General features: G+C 37.0%; 1 long non-coding RNA gene across 1 annotated transcript; it reads left to right on the forward strand.

The window, feature by feature from the left end:
• The first annotated feature begins 1,221 nt into the window (after positions 1–1,221).
• LOC143112886 (uncharacterized) lies at positions 1,222–4,545 on the forward strand. Its single transcript, XR_012984806.1, has 7 exons — positions 1,222–1,278; positions 1,998–2,044; positions 2,225–2,270; positions 2,726–2,810; positions 3,000–3,158; positions 3,292–3,391; positions 3,830–4,545. It is a non-coding gene; the product is annotated as an uncharacterized LOC143112886 (long non-coding RNA).
• The last annotated feature ends 362 nt before the right edge of the window (positions 4,546–4,907 follow it).

Here is a 4,907-nt window from a genome sequence, read left to right on the forward strand (position 1 = left end):
CATAAAAAGAAAATCAATATATCCTTGTGGAAAGGTTGCTTGGTAGCTCGAAGTAGGTCTAGCAAGTCTGATTTCTGTAATTAACAAAGATCAAACACAAATATGCTGACTTAATAGATTGCTAGTTTATTTTGAGTAGCCAGTTAGCAGTTCTCATGGCAGTTTGCTGATAATCCGGTGTCTGCAATTAAAACGCTCAATACATCTCATTGATAGTCCGGTGTCTGCAAGTGAAATGCTCAAAATATCTCCTGAGAAAAATCACAGTCAACCTAGTCTTGCTTATTTCATTGAGATTTAGTTATAATTCATAGCATTGCATTCAGGCCAGCAGTTGTTCGCAGATGCACCCTGGAAAAAAGTGTAGGGAAATGTCCCTGCAACAGGTCTGTGAAATTAGGCTAATTAAAATAAATGGCCGGCCAGTACAAACTAGAGCTTAGATCGAGCCCGACCCGGCCCGACACGTTAACTGTAATTATGAGCCCGAACCCGATTTAAACCCGACATTTTTTAAATACGTGGGCCATTATAACTGACGTTCTCAACGAGGACATTGAAGGCTGGCTATCATTATTTCTGCCATGGCAAGCCTGCTTCATGTTCATCCTAAAGTATTTTTGCTGTCATAGGTGAACATCGTGCGCACTTAATGCACGCAACAAAGCATACCTGACAAATGCATACCTCCGACTTTTTACTCCAAACTTCCTCGAAGTTATTTCTCCTGTTTTCATTTTTTTTCTTTACATCTTCAAGCTTCACGTTGCACTTAAGCTACACAATACAGCACAGCAGGCCCGGTGTGATGTGTGCGAGTGGAGAAGCTGCGCATGACACGTGTTGACATTACAATTGACATTTTGTAACTCTGAGCCTAACTTGTATAACTTTGTATACACTTGTTACTTAGGCCTACTTTGATAAATATAAAATATTTCTGAGTCTGACTACACTCAAAAAAATTAAAACTGGGTATTGTTTGTTAGAAATAAATGAAACATGATGAAATAACTAAAACTGATTAATTAGAGAGATGTAGATAGTTGTTTTAATTAAATCCAAATTAGATATCAGGAAATTTGGAGGAGTTTAATTCATTTCTGTTGAATAAACACGTAACAAGTGATTTGATGCAATTAAATCTCTCGCGCATGCTCACTTCACATTATCGCGTGACATCAAGGCGGAAGTTTTTGGTCACGCTCATGTCATGCTGTAGAGACGTTGGTGAACTGAACTGGAAGTGCGTTGGAAGCGACAAAACGAAGCTAACTGGTGAGTAACCTACATCTTTTATCATCTGCGAGTAGCATTTAGAGTTAGTGCTAAGTAGATCGTAATTCTGTTCGAAACTGTCAAAACTTTGACCTAAGTGAGTATTTGAATGATATTCCAAGTATTTCGTGTGATTTGTTAGTATCAGCTAGTCACATGTCTAGATGGCTAACCGTGTTCACGCTGCTAATGTAGTCAAATCCATGCAGCCTTACAGAAACGGTAGTTGTAAGTTAAATTAAAAAAAATTGTCGGTGATATTACACGTCAAGTTAGGTTAGGCATGACTGCCGTTCTTTTAGACTAGTTGCTACGGTTGTGATAACGCTGGCGTTTTGCATTAATGAATAGCTAATTCAGAAATGAATGCAAAACGTGTTGCAGCAGGTGGATGCCCTGCTATGTTGGTAGCTACAGTGTTCAAACACGTTGGGCATCAGGCTCTGTTTATTGTGACTGAGGAGATGTGAACACAGCAGCAGTTAAATGTATTTTTGGTGTCGTTTGTGACGTTCAAGTGTTGTTTATTCTATACTTTATATTTTATATTTGACCCAATGAACTCATCTTTTTTAATTTTGTTTTGAATTTCCCCTAGGCATCAATAAAGTATCTCTATCTATCTGTCTATCTATCTGGCGTATTTATCCTAATTAATATATGGTAATGACGCAAAAGTTGCTTTTGAAATCATTATTAATGTGCCCCACCCCTTTCAGATTTTACCAGTGTTGCCTTGCCTGGCATTCAGGCCATGCCTCATGTGGTAAGTTGGATTCAGCAATGTTGTTGTTCATGAATATGATTGATATGTTAAAGATTAAAGTTTTTAGAGATTGTTTTGACAAAACTGTTTTGGTAGAAAAGTATTCAAAGCTTCTGGCTTAGCCTGAAGCACAGGGTGTGTGGAATAAACTGTGTTTATAACCTGTTGTCCTTTTCCTAGATCTTTCTTTAGGTGGTGTTCTATGCTGTGCTTCACAGTCTAGCAGGTACAAATTGTTACAACACTGTAAATTATGCCATGGTCATTATGGTAGGAATCCCTGTTACCTGTGCACTTATGCCAGTTGTCCATGTAGTTTCAGGACATGGAATAGCTTGAAAAACCATGTTTACCGAGCTCATTCATTACCCTCACAGACAGGAACAAAATTATTGACCTACAGTTGTCAGTTTTGTGATTTTGCTGAGCTTTCCTCAGAGGAAAAATTATTTCATACATATCAGAGGCATGTACCAAGACAAGTTATGCCACCAAATGTTATAACATTGGAGATGAAGGTTTTGGGTTTTAAGTGGTATTAACTTAGTGTTGATTTTGCCTTTCCATACTGTAGGTAACTAACTTGAGTAGGAGGTGACCACCAAAAAAATCCTGATGTTTGATATTTGATAACTTAGTTATTTACTGTGATTGCATTTGCCTTCTCTTTTTGATAATTAGGGCAATAACTGAACCGAACTGGAATTGAGAATAATTCAAGATGGCAAACTTGCGCACAAAGCAACGAAGTGTTGGGTGTTCTGAAGTGAGTATAAATTCTTTGAAGAACAAACGGCAAGGTCCGCATCATGCTGCTTCAAGCATTAAAAAAAAATACAGAAAAGCTGAAGTTAACTATTGTCCTCAACACCCAAGAGGAGAAACAGTTTACAGGAAATGTTTTGGAATTTAAATACTTAGCTTGGTTCTTTTTGTTTCCTTTGCACTTTTACAGATCAATAATGAGTTTGCTCGAGTCACAACAGTCCCACTGGAATTAAAGTTTCTAAACATGATTCTAGATAAGTACTCAGACAGCTTGATGAAGATGTTCCACAGCAAAGGTGGAGTCCCTGGCCGAACCATTCGAACCATCATGCAACCCATTTCAGAGGTTGTTCAGTCAGTTGCATCAAATTGAATTTTCTTTTTAGTTATTATTCTGTGCATAGATTGTGTTGTGACGTCATGCTAATGTAAACATGTATTTATTTCTTTTGTTTTCTGTTTGTCTGTGCTTCCAACAGAACATCATTGACGTCTGAAGGGAGTGTATCCTCAAAGTGCTTTGCGTCTACTTGAATGAGGACCCATTGCACCTTGTCAAGAAATACACTGTGAGCACACGTACGTATACGGCTTTTAAATTGGTCACACACACACTTTACTTTCTCTAACACATACTCTTTACACACTTATACTTGGCCTCATGCCATCTTTTGCACATGCTGGTCAATAGTCTGACATTTGTTACACATTAACCACAGTTGCAACAACAACACACACACTTGCCTTAGCTTATACCCAACACTTCAATGTTTCCTTTAACCTTATGTCCATTGTTTTTAAAGAAAAATTGACCTGAACTGACCGTGATGAAAGTTAATGCAAATAAAAGACTGAAACATCAGCATGTATACTTATCAGATATGGTTGAAATATTATTTGGCCAATATTTAGACTGGTGGTGCAAATTAGACTGTTGGGCCGCACAGTCTAGGCAATAATTGGGTAGCATTGTAGTAGTTTTATAAATAAGTAATTGTTTTTATTGGTCTTGCATAGGACTGTGATAGGTTGGCAGCCAAAAAGGATATGGAGCAGACAGTAATGGGGATCTACAATGTTTGCCATGAAGGACATGAACTAGACGATGAGCCAGAGGACATCAGGGTCATCATTGAAGGTGTTGAAACCATCTGCTCTGTGATGAGTGTGGCTGTGGCAACGGCTATGTTGTTTGGATTAATGTACACATTGAACCTTTCATACCTTCGTGAACTCAAAACTTCATTTGAGGTTATACAGAAAGTGTTCTTCAACTTGGATGGACAGAGGCTTTCGCCAAAGGTACAAGCCCTTAAAAACAAGATGCTTGAGTAAGTTACCAGTAATCTGTGAACCATGTCATTCAGCGTTCATCTTTATTTTTTTTGTTTTTTCCCCAACAAGCTATTATGTGATGTCAAACAAAAACTGGTATAACAAAAATTGTAAAAGTAGAGCTGAAACGTTTTATTTCCTATGTGGACTGTCTTCAACGGTGGCCTACACATTCTTTGAGTCCATTGATTTGACGCTTTGCAGTGGAACTGTAAGGCTGTTGTGACAAAATGTAAAGTCTTGATAATTTATCTGCCCTGCCATTAAGTCTTATTTCTATTTTTACCTTTTTGTGAGGATTGTATGGATTTTGACAGTAAAAGAAATGCAGCAGAACTAAATGCAGTAGTGTTTGAGGCGTCAACAACACTTTAATTATTAATACAGTTATTAGTAAGTTTAAGTATGCTGCTAAAATGAAAATGATAACTGATTTCTGGTCTGTGACTATAAAATAAACACCTTTTTTTGAGAATTCAGTTGTAACTGTTCACTTATGTGTGAGTGAGGAAAATTTGATTTAAAGTAAATAAAGTTGTCCAGTTAACATAAATGTTATTAGTTTGTGCAACATAACAGATTAAGTCTAAATTACATGCTTAAAATCAATTGATTCAACAAGACTCATTAGTTTTGAAGTAAACTACTCATAATACTTTGAATGAAAGTAATGTTTTTCATTGGTTGAGCTTGACTTCTGCTCTTTGGTCCTATTTACCTGTATTAGGTTCAAATTACATAATTCAAATCTGTGGAAATA

The sequence above is a fragment of the Alosa pseudoharengus genome, unplaced genomic scaffold (assembly GCF_046254945.1).
Source record: "Alosa pseudoharengus isolate Yale_2024_CS ecotype anadromous, Long Island Sound unplaced genomic scaffold, YU_APseudo_1.1 YU_APseudo_1.1_scf_105, whole genome shotgun sequence".
NCBI classification, from domain to species: Eukaryota; Metazoa; Chordata; class Actinopteri; order Clupeiformes; family Clupeidae; genus Alosa; species Alosa pseudoharengus.